At 37.5% G+C, this 22,770-nt stretch overlaps 1 long non-coding RNA gene across 1 annotated transcript; it reads left to right on the top strand.

The window, feature by feature from the left end:
• The first annotated feature begins 20,851 nt into the window (after positions 1–20,851).
• Positions 20,852–21,935, top strand: LOC109164510. Its single transcript, XR_002051419.1, has 3 exons — positions 20,852–20,952; positions 21,120–21,260; positions 21,800–21,935. It is a non-coding gene; the product is annotated as an uncharacterized LOC109164510 (long non-coding RNA).
• Positions 21,936–22,770: the final 835 nt, after the last annotated feature.

Here is a 22,770-nt window from a genome sequence, read left to right as displayed (position 1 = left end):
ATGCTAGACAGTGTTGGTGCCCACTAACGCGCACCAATGCACTGTCTCTGGTTTTCCGAAACCGCCGTCGCTCGACCCAAAGAAACGAGAACTTCGACCCCTGCGTTTATACTATCTAGAAATTTTGAGAATTGAGAGAGAAAGAGGGGAGCCTAATCTAACAACTCGGCCGCTTCAGAACTTCACATTGCCTCGTGCCTCAAATGGGGTCACCAGAAACACCTCCATTGCATGAAGCTCGGCAATTCCTCTGGTGATCACCCCGAGGAGGATGATGGTAGCAATCAGGTGCAGCAAATTTCTCCGATTAATGCCCCGTTGCTGACGACAATGATATCGAGAAGCTGATGACTGATCTCCGTGCAGCGGCCGAGCACACAGGAGAAAGGGAAAGGCCGGACAGTGGAGGAGGACTCCAACCCCGCTGCCGCCTGCCCTTGGATTTCGCGTAATCCCGGAGTTGGTGACGGAAATGGAAAAGTAGTGCACTTGGCGCAGCCGTAAAAGAGTAAGTTTTCAATCGCTCTCTCCAGAGAAGTGATCGAAGCTGATTTCACTGCCATTACCCGTGTCAAACCACCCAGAAAATCCAAGAAAAGGCACAAAGCTATTCAGATGGAGATTGATGTATTTAAAAGCCTTAATTAAAAGATTCTAATTTTCACCATTTCTCACCTCAATTCCAACAATAACTAATCCGGTTCTCTCCATACTGGATTAATTCTTGCAAGATCTTTTCCCAGGCTCGTGGTTGATGGAGATCACTCTGGATAAATATAAAGTTCACCATTTTCACCCTCAAAATCTATCTGTGCAAAATTTAATAATTAAAGCTTTTGAGTCTCTTCTCTAGTTTGCCTAGATTTTCAGTGATGTTTTTCCTACTTTCATTGTTGTATCTCAGTTGCACTTATATTCTTGCTTATACAGAGATTCCATTATATTCTTCTTCTCAGACTTTGTTATGTTATACCGTGTGGTGTGGACCGTGATTATTTAATCTAGACTAGAGGGGTTAATTAACCATATTCTACCTTTGAGAAAATAAGAGTATGAGATGTCAAGAACACAATATGTATTTTGAAATGCCTCTTAGGAACTCATGAGTCATGAGAATATCCATGTGTGTCCTAAGGGAATGGAATGCTTTTGGATCTCACTATACAGACACTAAGACTTGAGCAAGTGTTTGTTTGCAAGAATTGTATTTCTGACTTTTAGGTAAGAGAATTATGCTCTACTCACTTGGTCATCTCTTTTGGAGTAGGTTTTTTTTGGTAAGTCCAGCGGAAGAGTGAAAAAAAGGTATTAAAATACATGGAACTCACTTAATGTTCTCAGTGAGCGTGTGCACTAAATGCGCCTGCTATGCAGTGATGGTGCATAAACGCATACCAGTGACAAGAATCTACCAAAATGCGTGCTTTCCTATGCCCGCACTAACACTCAACCACTTAGAGCATCCTTATCAGTTGGGGATATTAAGGGGAGAATGCAAGAGTGAGTAGGAAAGAGAATAATGTGGGAGGGGAGGAAAAAAAAATCAAAACTGATTTTAAATATATATATATATATATATATATATATATATATATATATATATATATATATATATATATATATATATATATATATATATATAATAAGCATGTCATTTTTTTCTTGGGCAGAGAAATATCCCAATCTTTGCAGATGCTCCCCACCCATTCTCTCTCTTGGTTCTCTCTGCCACCATGGCATTTTGACCTCAAAAGTAGTGAATTCTCCCCAATTTCTCCTCCAATGTAGATGCTCTTAAGCATGGTCACCACCCAATGCTCTTAAGTGATGAATTTAATGCTCTTAGAGTTCATTGTGCCCGCACTAACACTCAACCAATACGTTTTTTATCAGAATTTTACATTTGACTTTTAGGTATAAGAATTATGCCCTCACTTTGTCACCACTTTTAGGTTAGGTTTTTTTTTTTTTTTAAATTACTTTTTTGGATAGTTCCTGTTGAGGAGTGAGATAAAGGTATTTTAAAAAACATGGAATCCAATTAATGTTCTTAGCAAACTTGTGCAGTGCAGTTCTGGTGCACATATACTTTCTTTCCTTTTTTTTTTCTTTTTTTTTTTCAGTAAAAATCCGGAAAATGCTTTTTTTCTTACATAGTGGCCCTCAAAATTTGGAAAGTTTTTATATTTTGTAATAAATCTCATCCCCTCCTCTCCCCTCCCCTCTTGGGTAGTTTTGTTTTATTTTTTTATATTTTATTATTTTGTATTTTTTAATATAAGTCGACGAGAGAGAAAAAAGTATTAAAAAAAATATATCGCAAAACCCGATGCCCTTAGCATACGCGTCCAGTGTTAGTGTCCACTACGCACACCAATGCCTTTTAAATTTTTATATTTTTTTTATTTAATTGGAAGAGAATTTGGTGAATATTAATGAAAGAATGAAGCAAATTAAAGTCAATGAGAATATTTATTGGGAATAACATCCTTTCACAATCTAACTCTTCTCAAATCTTAACCACCCATTCTCCCTTCCCTCAATTTTCATTATTATGTGTGCCAAAAAAGTTATGAATTTAATGTTATTAGAGCGCACAACACTGCACTAAGACTCCAACAAGTGGTTGTTAGCAAGATTTGTACTTGTGAGTTTCATGTATGAGAATTGTACTCTATTCACTTGGTCACCTTTTTCGGGTTGGTTTTTCATAACACTTTTCTGGTAGGTCCAATTGAATATTGATAAAAACGCATTAAATAAAAACATGGCAACCACTTAATGGTCCAGTAGGTGCGTGCGAGTGCACATGCATGCTATGCAGTGTTAGTGTGCACACTTACACGTACCATTGACATTTTTTTCTTTTTCTGTAAAAATTCAGAGAACCAATTTTTTCTTTAAGTTTTGCACAAAAGATTAGAAAAAATGTATGCTTTGCAATAAATTTCTTCTCCTTCCCTCTTTCGCAAGGACATTAGTCTAGTCAATGAGAAGTCTCACTTATTATTTTTTTTTTCGAGCTATAAGATGATATTCGGTTCTTGTCGTTTGGGGGTTGGACACCTTATACGAAGCCAAAACCCTTGGGTTTTGAAAACAGAAATTGACAAAAAAATATTCACTTTGTTTATTTTTAGGGCTATAAATCAAATAAGAACCCAAAATGGAAACAACAACCCCTAACTCCACCCCCAACTCACCCCGTCATTCCTCACTTCTCTAGTCTCATACTCTACTACAAAACACCTGCAATCCTTCCACCAAACCAATCCTCCATATATATATACACACGTCGCATAATAGATATTTCCCGGTAATTTTTCTATCTCAATTAAATTACAAATTCCTTTCTCTCTCTAGAAATCCCCAGAATTCATCAATTTTTGCTCCGCTCCACGCAAACGACAACCGCCTCTTCCGCGATCCGATCAGGATCTTCTTTTGCTTTCACAAGTCAGTTTTATAATCAATAATTTTCTTACGTCTTCGGTTTTCCGAAATCGTCGTTGCTCTTTTTTGTTTTTCATTTATTATTATTATTATTTTTTTTTTGATATGTCGGGTGCTCAAGCTAAGAAAGAAAAATTATTTAAAAAACATGCCCACCATCCAATGCTCTTAGCGTGCGCGTGTAGTGCCAGACAGTGTTAGCGTATTGATGCGTAGTATATTTGCAAACAAATAATTCTCGGAGTACGAGTTATCGATCCACAGGGAAGTGGTTGTATCAAGCACTAGTTACTAACTTATTCATTATAGCTAATCCTAACAATTACTTAGATGATTGATTGGCATAAAATAAATAAAATAAAACAGAGGTTCAGGATTTTGAAAACAATTAGAGAGAAGTTGAGATTCATGGGATTCAAGTATTTAATCACCTAGTGCCAATTATCGTTTGCAATATTTAGTTTGGAATTAAGATTTGTGTGGGAATGCAAAGTGGAATCGAATTACTCCCGTAATCTCTATTCCTAGTGAATTTCCACTCGCGTGGCTTAAACACCCATTAAGATCGAAGATCAGCATTCAATTATTCCTAATTACTACCATCTCCCGATTGGCAACAATCTACAATAAACTTCCCCTAATAAGTTCCCCTTTCTCAAGGTCCAACCATTAGGTGCAATTGTGTGTACCCTAATTTATGCCCCAACTCCCATTGGTGACACAAACATGGCTATGAAGCTAGTAACTATGGCCATTAATTACAAGCATCAAACAATATTATCACGATTGCAACACAAGTATTAAACCCAAATAATAATATATTAAAGAAACTGAGAGCTCAGGCACATAGGTTCATAAACACTTTTACCCAAGAATCTCTAAAGAATTTAGCCAAGCATGACTAAATTATACATAGCAAATATAAATAAAGAATTACAAATCATCAAAAGAGTACAAGAATTAACCAGACGATTTTCCCAAATCTCCCTAGTCTTCTTCTTGCTTTCCAATTCTAATGAATAAGTTAGTAACTAGTGCTTGATACAACCACTTCCCTGTAGATCGATAACTCGTACTCCGAGAATTATTTGTTTGCAAATATACTACGCATCAGATTGGCGCCGTTGCCGGGGAGGTGGTGCTTCTAGTATTAACATTAGTGAAATCTTTATTCTAGGAGACTAGTTCATTTTTATTTTTTTTTATTTTTTTTATTTTATTTTATTTTATTTTGCTAACCCATAACAAGTTCATTGTTTTGAGTGTGATTAAGTCTATGGATAGATGCATTCCAAGGAATCATGCCACCGTTTTACCCTCCTTCTCAAGGTTATGAGATGAGTTGGAATATGAATCGAGAATATGGAGGAATGGAATAACAATTCCCTTTCTCAAATTTTGCCAACTCTAGTCAAGGATATTATCAAGAAAGTTCATATCAAACATCACAACCCCAATGGTGCTCATTTTGTGGTGGGAATCACTTTGTGGAAAATTGTTACATGCTCAACCCCACTAACCATATCCCTCAACAATCTACTCAAGGATTTTGTGCCAACATGAGTCAAGCTACTTATCAAAGATGCACACCACCTACTCCACAACCCTCATGGTGCATGATATGTGGTGGACCTCATGAGGCGGAAAATTGCTTTATCATGGATCCCAATTACAAGTATCAAGGGCAAGCTCAAGAGTTGCCGTACCAAGAGTTTCAACAAGATTGTCAATCACTTGACCAAATAATTGAGATGAAGCCCAAAGAGACCAAGTTAATGCAATTGTGCTCGAAATATCTGGAGTTACAAGATCACATGAAGGCTCAACTTGATCGCATGAATGCTCGACTCGATCACATGTTGGCTCGACAGCAAGATTTGACAATTCAAGAGCCACTTCAAGATTCATTTAATGGAGAGGTTCAAGAAGAGTTGCTCTTGCCAAATGAAGGTCATGAAGTTGAGAGAAATAAAAGGGATGATGAGGATCTTAGAAAGGAAGATGAAGAAATATTTGATAAATGCATTGAGATGGAGACACCAAGCTGGGAGGAAAATATAGAGTTGCAAGGTAATGATGGCAAGGAACATATAGAGAGTTGCCCATTAGATGAGGAATTTCTTAATGGAGCACATGATCTGAATGAGGATGTCTCACCAATGGAGAACACTTCCCTTGGAGAGAACTTCAGAGAAATTTTGAATTTGGGAGGCATTGGAGTTCTTAAGGATAATGGCACACATTTGCCTATCTATATATCCAATGATTCCCAATACTTGCTGGTTCATGTGAATGATCCGAGACTCTCATTACTTGTTGAACAAAAGAGTGTTGAAAAAGAAGGAAAAGAGAATGGAGGCATAATTCTTGATTCGGGCAAATGTGGTTCCTTACATGATGACGTGAAGGGTTCGAGCTTAAGAGAGTTTATAAATGGACACCACTTGAAGAAATACTTGGAAGAGAAAGTTGATGGAAAGAAGGGGATTTTTCTTCTCCAATCACTTGATGGCTAGAGAGGTAACGTCGAGCTAACGACGTTAAACTTAGCGCTTCATGGGAGGCACCCCATGTTATCTTTTATTTCTTTCATATTTATTGCTTTCTAGTCTAATTTTATTGCTTTCTAGATTCGTTTTATTTAGTTTTATTGCTTTCTAGTTCGTGATTATTTTTGTTTTATAGTTTTTCTCTTTTCTCTTGCACCAGGGACGATGCAAAGTTTTAAGTGTGGGGGGAGGAATCATTAATTTGGGGATATTTCTGGGGATATTTCTAAAATTTTAAAAATTTTTACTTTTGCTTGGATGACTCATATGCTATTTTTGGTGAATAAGTTACTTGTCTTAGCATGCAGTTACAATTACTCTCTCTTGTTGGTTTGTGGTTTGTTTTAGTGGTGCTTGCTGCATCTCAATTTGTGATGGATGATTTGAGGTGTAACACATATTTGATCTATTCCCTTGCCAATAGCTTTGTTAACCACTTAATAATTGGATTAATCCTTGATCTTGTGTTTTGCATTGCTAGTGAAGGCTTATGTGAGATTCCGGTCATGGGTGTTTTTGCTAGAACTTGCCTCATTACTCCCTAAGTGATGTCTAAGTTTTGCATGTTTTGAAGTGATTTAGGCCATTATTGTTTAGCCATAGCCTTTAAACCTGTCCCTATATATATATTTTTATCCTTCGTTTCCCCATTGTGCGTTTTGTTTGTTCAAATAAGTGCTAAGCACTTATCCCCTCTTTGTGATTGTTTTTCTTTGATTTACCCCATTATTATAACCCTTAGCCCTTGGCCAAATATTTCCCTTCCACCCTTGAGAGAATGAAACTTTTATCTTCATCTTTTCTGTAAGAAGAGTTTTTATGGAGTTGTGCTACAAAAAAAGAAGCAGCTAGTGTTACAAATGTTCAAGTGTGGAGGTCATGAAAGTTTGGATTAAAATTATCTTGCTATATCCAAAAGAAGTCCAAAGACAAAGAAAAGAATGAGAAAAAAAAAAAAAAGATTGAAAGTTTTTGAGTTTGGATCCCCACTTTACCAAAGAGATGCTAAGTTCTTAAAAGAAATTTGCTCCTTGGAATTATGATTATCTCATCTCTTCCAAATTTTGAAAAGTTTAGATAAATTGTGACATTCTCTCTTTTTGATTAATTTTTCCATACCACTTCTTTGTTAGCCATCACCCGTAGCCCCATTACAAGCTAAATAAAGTCCTATTTGATCTTAGCATGCATTCTTAGATTTGATCTAGGGGAGTATGAAAGGCAAGCCTAAGGGATCTCATTCATGAACCGTATCTTGCATAATCTCAACTGAGTATTTGTGCACATTTGAGCCTCACATGCTTTAAATTCTTGGTGCTTGGTTATTGGCTTGGAAATGGGTCTCTTATGTGCCAAACTAATTTGATTCTTGAAGCTTGTTGTTTTGTAGCAAGTGGGTTGGTGGTTTGAAAGGTTGTGCAAGAGAGAGCATGAGTAATTTGTACGTTTTGACTTGTGATTTTATTCCTTAGTTTTGCTTGAGGACAAACAAAAGCTTAAGTGTGAGGGGGTGATGTTATCACATTTGTGCTTGTTTTTATGGTTATTTTGAATCATCCAGTAACTAAGTTCTTTAATTTTGCTTATTTAATACATGTTTTCCTTGCTATTATCATTTAATTATGGTTCGCACTTGTTTTGAATATTTTACGGTGTTTGTTAGTGTTTTTGAACCATTTTAGGTCAAAGATATGACCAAGGGGAGTTCAAGGATGAGTTTGGAGCAATTTTGGATGAGTTCGGGGCCCAGTGAACTCGACGCGTCGAGCCAAGGGCTCGACACGTCGAAATTTTCCAGTAGCTAATTAATTTGCGCACAGGAAGTCTCGACGCGTCGAGAAAATTCTCGACGCGTCGAATATGCGTCTGTTTCTGGGATAAAAATAGACGCCTAAAGTGGCGCGGATAAAAAAAAAATAGACGCCTAAAGTGGCGCAGCTGGGCAAAATTCAATACAAGCGCGAGATTTCTTTTCCTAATATCAATTGCGCGGACTTCAAGGCTCATATCTCCATATTAAAAGTTAGCAATTCAAGGAATCTTCCAAATTCTAAATATCATTAAAGACGACAATTTCTTTATTTAAATATAGGAATTAGAATTTGAGTCCAATTTGGTACAAGATTTCTATTTCATCTCAACTTTGTACCCACTATAAAATCCCTCCTTCCTCAACCCTAAGGACACACAGAGAGATTTTCAGAGATTCTTGGAGACAAGAAGGAGAGAAATCAAGAGCCACAAGTTGTCTTGGAAAGCAAGAATTAACCAGACGATTCCCAAATCTCCCTAGTCTTCTTCTTGCTTTCCAAGACAACTTGTGGCTCTTGATTTCTCTCCTTCTTGTCTCCAAGAATCTCTGAAAATCTCTCTGTGTGTCCTTAGGGTTGAGGAAGGAGGGATTTTATAGTGGGTACAAAGTTGAGATTAAATAGAAATCTTGTACCAAATTGAACTCAAATTCTAATTCTTATATTTAAATAAAGAAATTGCCGTCTTTAATGATATTTAGAATTTGGAAGATTCCTTGAATTGCTAACTTTTAATATGGAGATATGAGCCTTGAAGTCCGCGCAATTGATATTAGGAAAAGAAATCTCGCGCTTGTATTGAATTTTGCCCAGCTGCGCCACTTTAGGCGTCTGTTTTTTTTTATCCGCGCCACTTTAGGCGTCTGTTTTTATCCCAGAAACAGACGCATATTCGACGCGTCGAGACTTTGTGCGCGAATTAATTAGCTACTGGAAAATTTCGACGTGTCGAGCCCTTGGCTCGATGCGTCGAGTCCACTGGGCCCCGAACTCATCCAAAATTGCTCCAAACTCATCCTTGAACTCCCCTTGGTCATATCTTTGACCTAAAATGGTTCAAAAACACTAACAAACACCGTAAAATATTCAAAACAAGTGCGAACCATAATTAAATGATAATAGCAAGGAAAACATGTATTAAATAAGCAAAATTAAAGAACTTAGTTACTGGATGATTCAAAATAACCATAAAAACAAGCACATATGTGATAACATCACGTATACTAACGCGCACCAATGTTTTATATATATATATATATATATATATATATATATATATAATATGAAAGAACGAAGCAAACTTAGTGAGAATATTTAAAAGAAATAACAACCTTTCACAATCTAAGTCTTCTCAAATCTTAACCACCCAACCCCCACTCCCCCTCATCCTTTATTATATGTGCCAAAAAAAATTATAAATTTAATGCTCTTAGAGAGCACAACACCTACACTAAGACTCATGCAAGAGGTTGTTCTCAAGAATTTTACTTGTAACTTTCATGTATGAGAATAGTAATAAAAAGGTATTTTAAAAAATGTGGCAACCACTTAATCATCTCAGGCACGTGCAAGTGCACTCCGATGCTATGTAGTGTTGGTGCACACACGTACACTAGTGATTTAAAAAAAAAAACATTTTCCTTAAAATTTGATAAACGGATTTTCTTTTACTTTTGTGAAGAAAATTCACAAAAAAAAAATGTTTTGTAATTAATTCTCCTCCCCTCTCCACTCTCCTTTTGGGTAGTTTTGTTTTGTTTTTATTTGTGTTTTTTTTAATGTGAGTCGATGAGAGAGAAAAAGTATTAAAAAAAATACATGGCAGAACACAATGCCCTTAGCTTGCGCGTGCATTGCACGCTCATGCTAGACAGTGTTGGTTCCCACTAATCTGCACTATTATATTGTCTTTTTAATTTTTATATTTTTTATTTAATTGGGAAGAAAATTAGGTGAATAATATTTGGAGGTTTGATTCTTGTCATTTTGGGGTTGGACAACTCCTTATAGGAAGTCAAAACCCTTGATTTTTGAAAGGAAAAATTGACCCAAAAAAAAATGTTTTACTCGATTTGTTTCTAGGGCTATAAATCAAATAAGAACCCAAAATGGAAACAAGTAAAACAACCACCCCTACCCCGTCGCTCGTCCCGGAAAAACAAGAACTCTAATCCCTGCATTTGTTCTATCTAGAAAGTGTGAGTGATAGCATAAATAATTACTGGGAACGATGAGAGAGAAAGATAGTAGCCTAATCCGACAATTCGACCGCTTCACAACTTCACATTGCCTTCATTCCTCATATGGGGTCACCAAAAACACCTCCTTTGCATGAAGCTCGACAATTCTTTCGGTGATCACCTCGAGGAGGACGACGGTAGCAATCAGGTGCAACAAATTTCTCCAATTAACTCCCCCGTGGACGACGATTTTATGATATCGAGAAGCCAATGACATGTATTTTGTAAGATATGTATGTATACATCAACTGTTGATGATTTTGAGAAATTCTGACATGTATTTTGTAAGATATTCTCTTTGTTGTTTATTTTGAGAGATTTGAATTTTCTCCGTGGTGAATGTATTATGATTTAAAGGAAGTTTGAGTAGTGACGAGGTTAAGAAATGTCTTGAGGAAATGGTTATATAGAAATGTTGATGAGGTACACGTTATATGGATTATCTTGAGGAAAGAGTGGTCAAATGATTCTAGATTATGGATAGACAATGCATTGATCTCTTAGAAATTTAGCATTTGGAGCATGAGAGCGATTCACCTTCCTGGTTTTGAGATTTGATGTTTTATATGTTTTTAGCACAAATGTAGAAGTTATTTTTAGACAATTGTATTTAATGCATTGTACTAGTATAAATTATGGGTTGTTTTAGTTAGTTATTTTTAGCTTGTGTGTTTAGATATCAGTTATATCTAAGCGTAGCGGTGTCACCCCTTTTTTCCCTTGTTTTGTTTTTGGCTCCTGTTGGAGGATGACGGTTCAAGCCAGCATGCAGCCACCAGTTAGGGGTGTTCTTGTCTTTCCATCTGTTAGTTGGTTGTAACCACATTGGTATCATCTTCCCACTTTTATCCATTGTATATAACCTTTCTCTGCTTTGTTATCTGCAACATTCAAGATACTATTTTCCCAATAAACAAGTTCTGTTTCTTCTTCTCTCTCATTCGAGAACTCCATCATGGTATCAGAGCGGCGATCCAGTTCGCTGTTCCGTTATCATCATCGGAGCTGGTATGGCAGGCATAACGGTGACGAAAGTGTTGGTGTTGAATGGGGTGGAGAACGTAGTGATACTGGAAGCAGCGGACAGGATCGGAGGGAGGATAAGGAAGGACGAATTTGACGGTGTGACGGTGGAGCTTGGCGCCGGATGGATTGCTAACGTCGGCGGTAAGCAGTCCAACCCCGTCTGGGAGCTTGCCCGCCAGTGTGACCTCCGCACCTGCTTCTCCGACTACAGCGACGTCCGCTATAACATCTACGACCGCAGCGGGAAGATATTTCCGATTGGAATCGCTGTTGACTCGTACAAGAAAGCGATTGACTCAGCGATCCAGAAGCTCAGTAGCCAACAGGCCAACCACGACGCCACCGTCTCCGACTCTTCAAATCTTCCCGAAACGCTGCCCATTCCAAAAACATCGATAGAGCTAGCAATAGACTTAGATGAACCTACTTGTGTTCTTCCAGAGTCAGTTCCGCATAGGAACTCGATCAACCGTGCTCACAGGAGTGTCAACTCAGATGATCTAGGCATTTCATCTGAGCGGTTGAATAAGCTGATATCTCTCCTTCAATCCCAGGCAATGGAGAGGATTACTGCTACGCAGAGTAGAAACAAATCCGATCGTTCGATCGCCAGCCCGATCAGCATCGGCAATGATTCCGCAGAGGAATCTGAGTTCGGAGCAGCAGACCTCCACAGCCGTTCCGCAGAGGAAGGCGATCAAAGGAGTTCGTCGGTGTCTCGGATCACTCGATCTCCAATACAGGTGACTTCCATAGCCGTTCCGCAGAAGAACATGTTCACGCAGAGAAACCACAATCCAAAAGATCTGGAAAATCCACACACTCCCTGCCGATCGAAGAAAGCGGCAATGGCGGCAGCAATCGGAGCTCCGAAGCTCGCTCCGTATACCTGCGCAGGTGAGAGGAACGATAGCTGTACTTGTCGTGCTGCGAGGTTCAAGAGCCTCTCGTTCGCGTCCTCTAATCTCTCCAGCGACAAACTCGTGTCGTTAGTTTCTCGACGTTGCAGCCGTTCCGGAGGGAAATCGTCGGAGATGTGTAATGCTCCGATTATCGTTTCCCCTAAAGCTGTTTCCGACTCAGCCATAGCGGTTGTGTCCCTCGATCCACAAAAACTAAACGAAAGAATTCCAAAATTATCAGGAGGTGTTGCTGTCATTCAGGATTGTACGGTAGGTTTGCTATTTGCACGGCTTCCAATTCTGGGTGGTACTTCTGGTGTTCTTCCTGGATTGATGTCCATGAGAAAAATGTTGGTCACTTTGGCTGCATTTTTTAGCATTTTGTCAGTATTTTGCTGGATATTGGTACCTAGGTTTCTTAAGATGATGATAGGCCTATCATCACAGACTCATGAACTATATCAGTTTGCATCTGTTCGGGAAAGAGTAACTCAAGGTCTAGTCAAGCTCCTCTCTAACCCATCCTCGGGCCAAATTGCATACGAGATTACCAAGCCTTTGCCTACTGCGCAATATCAACTCTTCATCTCTAAGCTGGGCATACAAAATTTGCATGCTCCAGCTTACGGGGGGGTGTTGGAGGATGACGGTTCAAGCCAGCATGCAGCCACCAGTTAGGGGTGTTCTTGTCTTTCCATCTGTTAGTTGGTTGTAACCACCTTGATATCATCTTCCCACTTTTATCCATTGTATATAACCTTTCTCTGCTTTGTTATCTGCAACATTCAAGATACTATTTTCCCAATAAACAAGTTCTGTTTCTTCTTCTCTCTCGTTCGAATGTGAACTCCATCAGCTTCCGCAATTTAAACGATGTTTTTTTTCAAATTAAATAAAAATAAAAATAATTTTTAGAGTTATCTTGGATTTTGATTTTTGGAAAATGGGGTGTTACAGAGTGAGTGAGTTTTTTAATCATTAATTTTCTTACACATACAGACACTATCCAACCACTGTTTACATCCCTAATTTTCTGAAATCCTAGTTGCACATCCCTGAAAATCAATAGCAGAGATCCCTGCATTTAATCTATCTACTAGTCCGGCTAGTGTGAGAGATATCATATATAATGTCTGGGAACGTCGAGAGAGAAAGAAAGGTAGAAAAGAAAAATGAGAGTGTCGGAGAAGAGGTAAAGGAAAAAGAGAAGAAGACAAAGGGAGAGCTAAATTCGTTACCAAGCCATCTTGAATATGCCTACTTGGGGGAGAACGAAACAAAATCGGTAGTGATTGCATCAAAATTAAGTGAGGAATAGAAGGAAAACTAGTGAGAATATTGAAAGAAAATAAGGAAGCCATTGGATGGAAGCTAACGGATTTAAAGGGGATTAGCCCGGTGATATGCACGCATAAAATATTACGTGAAGATGGGGCCAAACCGGTAGTACAACCACAACGGAGATTGAATCCAAACACCTACGAGGTTGTGAAAAATGAAGTCATCAAGCTTTTGGATGTAGGTATGATATACCCGATCTCAAACAGTGCTTGGGTGAGTCCCACACACGTAGTGCCAAAGAAAGCAGGAATCACTGTGGAAGAAAACGAGAAAATGAGTTGATCCGTACAAGGAAAGTCACTAGCTGGAGAGTTTGTATTAATTATCAAAGACCACTCGCAAAGACCACTTTCCGCTGCCTTTCATAGATCAAATGATTGAGCGAGTAAGCGAGGTACTGTTAGGAATATATTGTATTAGATTTTGATGATATGCCAAATTATATTTTAGAATCCCCAATTTTATTTGTTAAGTCTAGTTTTGTCATGGACCATGAAAGGAAAATTAACAAATATTGAGAAAGGGAAGAAGAAGAAGAAGAAGAAGTTTTACTGGAATATGCCAGCACGCCCAACTCAAAGAATAAGTTTTACTGGAAAATCTCATATGAAAAATAAGAAGCAAACGACATTGCATGAAGTTATCTTGGAGATCAAGCATCTCTAGAAAAAAAGAAGTACATCAAGGAGAATGTTATAATAACTAATAATTCATATAGATGAGATGGTTAGAAGTTTGATAAGTTAATTCAAAGGTCTCAGGTTTGAAACTCACTCTTTAGAATTTTACAAGAATCAGGCGAAGTTTGCCATGAGGTGAAGTTCACAAGTCAAAGAATAGTCAAATGAAAACACTACTGGAAATTATGGAATTTCCGACCAGAAAATGGTATTAAATCAAGTTGATACCAAAAAGTGGTCGGAAATAGCAACAAAGGTTTTTTCGGATACCAAAAGTGGTCGGAACAAGGCTTTTGACTTAATTTAAGATCAATTTTAGGTGGTCGGAAATTTCATAATTTCCAGTAGTGAAAGAAAAATAGTCAAAGCTGTTTCAAAGCCAAAATCAGGTGAAGTTCACAAGTCAAAGAAAAATAGTCAAAGCCAAAATCAGGTGAAGTTTCAAAGCGCCATATAAGAAGCATGGTTTCAAAGCCAAAATCAGGTGAAGTTCACAAGTCAAAGAAAAATAGTCAAAGCCAAAATCAGGTGAAGTTTCAAAAAATAGTCAAATGAGCTGAAGTATGAGATACAGAAGCCAAATATAGTAAGGGAGTATGAGATGAAGTTTCAATCAACTCATGCGATTATAGTAAGTGAGATGGAGTTTCAATGAAGTATGAGATAAAGTTTCAAAGCCAAATATAGTAAGGTATGAAGTATGAGATGGAGTTTCACTGAAGTATGAGATAAAGTTTCAAAGCCAAATATAGTAAAGGCTGAAGTATGAGATGGAGTTTCAATGAAGTATGAGATAAAGTTTCAAAGCCAAATATAGTAAGGGTTAAAGTATGAGATGAAGTTTCAATCAACTCATGCGATTTAATTGGAGATGAAGTTGACATTAAATCAAGAGATCACATCCCATTGGCTGAAAGAATTAATTCTGAGATGGAGTTTCAAATTCAGTAGCCGTATACCATGAGATGAAATATGAGCTCAAGTTTTAAGAAGAACGTCCCAGAAGGCATGGTCTACATCAGAATTATTTTACAGCCAAATTTATCTCAATGTCAGAGACATTAAATATGAGATAAGATCTTCTGAAAAACCTACAGATTATCTTATCCTCTGAAAAGGCTACAAGAATTCAAATTTGAGATTGTCTTTTACCAACGGACAAATTCTCAAAACCAGCTATAAAAGGATGAAGATTGAAGTAGACCAAAGTACTTCCAGCAACTGAACGAACCAAGCAATACGAACAAGTGCTATATTCAAAAGTGAGAAAAATATACAAGTGCTCAAAAGCTTACAAAGAAATATTCAAAGAGCACTAAAATCTTCATCATTGAGAGACTTGATGTACACTGAAGAATCCATCAAGAAGTCTCAAAGTTGGAAGCAAGAGAAACTTGTTTTCCTACAAACAAGTGATATCCCTACGGGAGTGTAGTAAGGAGATTGTCACATGTAGTTGTGAAATCTTGGAGAAGGGAAAGTAGCACGGAGTTGTGAAATCCTAGTTGCAGTTCTACCGGAGTGTAGAAGAAAGGAGGAAAGTAACACAGAGCTGTGAAATCTTGGAAAGTATCACGGAGTTGTGAAATTCGAAGTGTAGTTCTACCGGAGCGTAGAAGAAAAGGGGAAAGTAACACGGAGGTGTGAAATCTTGGGAAAGTAACACGGAGTTGTGAAATCCGAAGTAGCAGTGTTGCAGGCACTGGGCGTTATTAGTGTGGGCTTTGTGATCAAAGCACTAGATCACGGAATTCATTGTATCTTGGAACCAAGAAGTTGTGGATATAGTGAATTGCTCTTGGAGATAGGAGCAAGTGGAGTAGGAGGATTACATCACCTCCGAACCAGTACAATTGCCTTGTGTCATTTACTGCTTTATTTACTTATTGCTTCTTCTTGCTTATCACGTGGATTTACCTGACACGATCACCACACACTTACTTTATTATTCCGCTGTGCACAAGACTCTAGCAAACGGTTAAGAGTTTTGGTTTCTCTGTTGCCTCAACAATTGTTGTATTTGCGAAAACAGTTTAAAAGTCTATTCACCCCCCCCCCCCACCCCACCTTCTAAACTTTTACCATACCTCATTTGGGACCAACAATTGGTATAAGAGCACGTTGGCTATTTGGGTCAACCTTGTTTCTAACTGCTAGGCAGATCCATTTTACCAGTGTGTGATTGGGTTATATTATTCATGTCTCACGTGAAGATGAATAAAGATTTAGCACAAAACTTATTATTCTCACTTGATAAATTTGATGATTGGAAAGTTCGTATGCAGGTTCATTTATCGGTCTTACACGATGAAATGTGGGAAGTCATTTCTAATGGACCGATCGAAATATTGAAAGTCGAACACAACATTTCTTTTATCTCCGGATGTTTCACAATATGTACCGAAGCCAAAACCGGAATAGACATCGAATGATAAAAAGGGGAATAATCTTGACAACATTGCCAAGGATATTCTATTCAAACCCGTTGATGATACAATATTCCCAAAAATTCGAAAATGCACAAGCGGGAAAGAAATTTGGGATACTCTCATCAAGATCGGTGAAGGTGATGAACAAGAGAAGGATAACAAGCTCACTATCGCCATGAAGAAGTTCAAAGATTTCAAAATGCTATCAAATGAAAGTATTGTTGATATGGAAGGAAGAATGATCAAAATTCTTGGAGATATTAATGATCTTGGCAAAAATATTAGCCAAAAAGAATTTAATCTCAAAATTCTACGAGGCTTACCATCTGCATGGGCACATTAGATGGTTATGGGCACATCTAATACTTGTTTCTCCTAGTATATTTCTCAAGTTGTTGTTTCCGGTACCTCTATGGGTACTGTTAGGAATATATTGTATTAGATTTTGATATGCCAAATTGTATTTTAGAATCCCCAATTTTATTTGTTAAGTCTATTTTTGTCGTAGACCATGAAAGGAAAATTAACAAATATTGAGAAAGGGAAAAATACGAAGAAGAAGAAGAAAGAAGAAGATGTATGCATATGATATGTATACTGGAATATGTCGGCACGCCCAACTCAAAGAATATGTTTTACTGGAAAATCTCATATGAAAAATAAGAAGTAAACGAGATTGCATGAAGTTATCTTGGAGATCAAGCATCTGTGGAAAGAAAGAAGTACATCAAGGAGAATGCTATAATAACTAATAATTCGTATAGACGAGATGGTTAGAAGCTTGATAAATTAATTCAAAGGTCTCAGGTTTGAAACTCACTCTTTACAACTTTACAAGAATCAGGCGAAGTTTGAAAAATGGTTAAAGTATGAGATGCGATTTAATTGGAGAGATCCCATCCCATGAGCTCAAGTTATAAGAAGAACGTCCCAGCCAGGCTACAAGAATACTAGACCAAAGTACTTCCAGCAGTTCTACTGAGCTGTGAAAGCCAGGCTACAAGAATACTAGACCGAGCTGTGAAATTCGAACTGAGCTGTGAAAGCCAGGCTACAAGAATACTAGACCGAGCTGTGAAATTCGAAGTGTAGTTCTACCGGAGCGTAGAAGAAAGGGGGAAAGTTACAAGAATACTAGACCGAGCTGTGAAATTCGAAGTGTAGTTCTACCGGAGCGTAGAAGAAAGGGGGAAAGTAACACGGAGGTGTGAAATCTTGGGAAAGTAGTAGCAGTGTTGCAGGCACGGTAGACGAATTTTAGCACGGAGTTGTGAAATCTGAAGACGAATTTGAAGTGTAGTTCTACCGGAGCGTAGAAGAAATGGGGAAAGTAGCACGGAGTTGTGAAATCCGAAGTAGCAGTGTTGCAGGCTAGGAGGATTACATCACCTCCGAACAATTATAATTGTCTTGTGTCATTTACTGCTTCTTGCTTGCTTATCACATGGATTTACCTGACACAAGAGCAAGTGGAGTAGGAGGATTACATCACCTCCGAGCTTGCTTATCACATGGATTTACCTGACACAAGAGCAAGTGGAGTAGGAGGATTACATCACCTCCGAACAATTATAATTGTCTTGTGTCATTTATTGCTTCTTGCTTGCTTATCACATGGATTTACCTGACACAATCACCACACACTTACTTTATTATTCCGTTGTGCACAAGACTCTAACAAACAGTTAAGAGTTTTGGTTTCTCTGTTGCCTCAACAATTGTTGTATTTGTGAAAACGGTTTAAAAGTCTATTCAGCCCCCCCCCCCCCCCCCCTCTAGACTTTTACCATACCTCCTTTGGGACCAACAATTGGTATAAGAGCACGTTGCCTATTTGGGTCAACCTTGTTTTTTACTGCTAGGCAGATCCATTTTACCAGTGTGTGATTGGATTATATTATTCATGTCTCACGTGAAGATGAATAAAGATTTAGCACAAAACTTATTATTCTCACTTGATAAATTTGATGATTGGAAAGTTCGTATGCAGGTTCATTTATCGGCCTTACACGATGAAATGTGGGAAGTCATTTCTAATGGACCGATCAAAATATTGAAAGTCAACAGAACATTTCTTTTATCTCCGGATATTTCACAATATGTACCGAAGCCAAAACCGGAATGGACATCGGATGATAGAAAGGGGAATAATCTTGACAACATTGCCAAGGATATTCTATTCAAAACCGTTGATGATACAATATTCCCAAAAATTCGAAAATGCACAAGCGTGAAAGAAATTTGGGATACTCTCATCAAGATCAATGAAGGCGATGAACAAGAGAAGGATAACAAGCTCACTATCGCCATGAAGAAGTTCGAAGATTTCAAAATGCTATCAAATGAAAGTATTGTTGATATGGAAGGAAGAATGATCAAAATTCTTAGAGATATTAATGATCTTGGCAAAAATATTAGCCAAAAAGAAATTAATCTCAAAATTTTACGAGGCTTACCATCTGCATGGGCACATTAGATGGTTATGGGCACATCTAATACTTGTTTCTCCTAGTATATTTCTCAAGTTGTTGTTGTTTCCGGTACCTCTCGGTTGATCTTGATGCATTCACACAACCGGATAGGGGCGTTCCACTTTGTAGTTTCCCGGCTTTCTGCAATTGTAGCAGAGTACTTGCAACTCCTCGGAATCTCTACTAGATTGACGGTTTGAACCTTAAGCCTCTCAGATACGAATGGTTGGCTTTACCACATGTCCCTTTTACTCCTCGAAATGTAGGTCCTTCCTACTCTTTGACCTTTGCAACCATTTGGTTACGAATGGTTGACTTTACCATTTGTCCATGCAACAATTCGAAAGGTAAACTCTTCCACCTCTCGGTCTTTGCAAGCATTCGATCTTGATGTCTTCTACTCTTCGAATCTTCAGTCTTCTGATCTTCATCTCTGACCATTGGAGAGTTAACCACTCAGGTTACTCTTCGAGTCAATTTTCATGACTGTCCTCTCGAGTTGACATTCAGATGAGTATAATTTTTACTACTCGAGGTACCATTCGGTTAGTTCAAATGTTTGAGCATAAATAATTTCTAAGTCTAGAAAATAAAATAATTGGAGTCTAAAATTCCTATCAGTTGGTATCATCGGTATCTAATACGATATGTTCCTAACACAGTAAAATTCAAAAAATGTGTTTTTCTTTTTACATTTGCCTTGAAAATTTGGGAAATTTTTTTTGTTCTGTATAAACTTCCTCCCCTCCTCTCCCTTACCCTTGTAGGGTAGGTTTTTTTTTTTTTTTTTTTTTTTTTTTTTTTTTTTTTTTAAATATTTTTTTGATTTGTCGTGTGTTCAAAAAAGAAAAAGTATTTAAAAAACATGGCTACCATCCAATGCTCTTAACGTGCGCGTGCAATGCCAGATAGTGTTAGCACGTACTAATGTGCACCCAATGTTTTTCTTTTTAATTTTATTATTTTTATCTTTTTATTTAATTGGGATTGGGATGAGAATTAACTGAATAATAAAAGAATGAAGCAAACTCAATGAGAATATTTAATGGAAATAACAACGTTTCCCAATCTCACTCTTCTCAAATCTTAACCACCCCCACCCCCCTCCCACGCCCCTCATCTTGCATTATATGTGCCAAAAAAATAAAAATTATGAATCTAATGCTCTTACAGGCACACCACCTGTACAAAGACTTATGCAAGAGCTTGTTTGCAAGAATTGTACTTGTGACTTTCATGTACTTGTGGCATATTTGGGGTTCCCTTTTTAAACACTTTTTGTTTGGTAGGTTTGATTGAATAGTGATAAAAAGGTATTTAAAAAAAAAAAAACATAGCAACCACTTAATGATCTCATTAGGCATGTGCAAGTGCACCCCCATGCTATGTAGTGTTGGTGCACACACGTATACTAGTGACATTTTTTTTAAAAAAAAAATTCCTTAAATTTGGGAAACGGTTTTTCTTTGACTTTTGCATAGAAAACTCAGGAAAAAAAAAATATGTTTTGTAATAAATCTCCTCCCCTCACTACAAGAAAATTCACGAATCGCGACGGATATTAATTTGTTACAATATAGCGACGTAATAGCTTTCGTTGCAAATTAGCGACGAAAATTAATTCCGTCGTGATTTTTGGCGCAAAGAGAAAATAAAATTTGCGAAATTTTGGCAGTAAAATATTCACGACAGATTTAAATTACATGTCCATATAGTGACGGAATGTACTGAAGACGAAAATTGCGACCGATTTTTTTTTTCATCATGAAGTGAAACATTTTTATCATTAAGTAAATATTAGGACGGAATTAACCACGAAATTAATTCCGTCACAATATTTTTAAAAAATTTTATTTCCCCTCGTTTTTTTAATCACATTTTTATATAACGTTATGACCCTTCTTCAACCCTAATTGACTATTGACTAATTCCCTACCGGTGTGAATTGCGACTGTGCGAGGCGAGTAGGCAACCGAGTGGAGACTGCGATGGGTTGCGGCGAGGCGGCGACCGACCTGCGAGGAGGCAGTGACTGACGTCCGACGGCGAGGTTAGTTGTTCACTTTTTCTTACTCTTCTACGGTAATGCCGTGTCTTCAGCAGCGAGTGAGCGACCGACGGCAGTGGCTGCTGCTGCTTCCTCGGACGGTGGCGGCGGCTGCTGGCTGGAGTGGCATTTGGGCATTAGTTATTTCATCTTCTCTTTCAATATTTCAGGTCAAATGGGAGCAATGAAGATGTAGAAATAAAAAATCCCAGTGAGAAGTGTCCAAAAATTTCTCTCTCGGCTCAACAAAAAATTGCACAAAAGCTCTACTCCTTCCAGTTCAGTTCAGGTTGTTTTCCTGAAATCTTGAAGTGAGTATGTTCATTCTTGCTTTTCAAGCTTTTGTTGAATCTAGTAAACATTTTCTTGAAAATAGAGCATAGTACTACTTTGTAATTTGATTTGAGAAAAGGGAAAATTTCCAAAGTATTTGAGATGCTTAATGAAAAATAAAAATAAAACAAAAGGATGAGGGAGTTATAAGAATATATAGAATTATCCCTTTTGAATTTTGGGGATTTATTTTTAAAAGTATTAATGTTTAGAAATTTGCAGTGCCATTTTCTGCAGTATGGGAAGAAAATATCATTAATCTTTTGCTAGACGGATTTAATGGAAGCATAGTGCATAGTTTGGTACAAAAGTTACAAGCAGGATATAAAACAGTTGTAGTTGCTCTTTAGGGTCTAATGATTATTCAATTTAAGGACACGGGGGATTCAATTTCTGTCGCTAGTGGGCAGCAAGGATGCTATAAGATTCCCTAAAGAAAATGGAAATAGCTTCCAGTTTCCAGTGTAATATCTTCAGAAATTAACTCTATGTGGGTGATTTGTGAATGCACTTGCAGTGGACCACCAAGATTTGGTGACAGGGATGGGTATCGTGGTGGCCCAAGAGGAGGTCCACCTGGTGAGTTTGGAGGTTAGAAGGGTGGAGCTCAAGCTGATTTCCAGCCAGCCTTCAGGGTATGCTTATCCCTGTTAACTTTTTTATTGTGATCAGAATCTGTAGTGTGTAATTTTCTATCAACTGCATGGTTCTTATTATAATTTGTTTAGTTAGTGCTTTACTGCTTGCTGATTGATGGTGTGTAGTACTACATATTTGTTTGAAGGCCGAACAAATAAATTAGGTATTTGAAGTGAAATTTTCCAAGTAATTGATGGAAATTATTTTAAATTTGGTTGATTGTAGATTGCTTACTGTTACAGATTAGAGATTAACCCTTTTTAGAGGACTTAAGTGGCATATAGTAACTGATATAGATTTGCACAGACCAAGTTAATTGCTCAAAAAGTTCATGTTCTTGATTCATGGAGCTCTATCCAACTTCTTTACATTGTTTGGCCCCAACCATAAGGAGACACCATCACAAGAGAGCTCTGAGCACCGAAAAATAGTCCGTGGATAGTAATATCTTTTGCCTTCAATTTCTGTTAAAATCTTTTATAGATTTCATCATCTATTAAAATCTTAAGGAACAATCATCAACTGGTCCTTACTTTTCATATTTCTTATCATTGTTTTGGCATTTTCCTTCTTTTTATGAAATTAATATTAGTATTTCAACATAGTAATGATGTTATTATGTAGTATTGTAGAAAGGCTTTATTTATTTACCAAAGCTTGTAATTATTATTTTGCACATTTGGTATTTTAGGAAGCCTCTGAAGCAAAACGAAAGAATGCAAAACGCAGCTTTAAATCTGAAAAGGAATTTTTAGAGTTCACTTTGAAGTATCAATAAGTTATTGCTGAAAGAGATTCAGGTAACTTGTTATATAATGTACATGTTAATTGTCTGATTTATTTCTGTGA

The sequence above is a fragment of the Ipomoea nil genome, unplaced genomic scaffold, assembly GCF_001879475.1.
Source record: "Ipomoea nil cultivar Tokyo-kokei standard unplaced genomic scaffold, Asagao_1.1 scaffold3065, whole genome shotgun sequence".
NCBI lineage: Eukaryota > Viridiplantae > Streptophyta > Magnoliopsida > Solanales > Convolvulaceae > Ipomoea > Ipomoea nil.
Note: the sequence above shows the minus strand (reverse complement) of the source record. Positions and strands in the feature narration are given on the sequence as shown.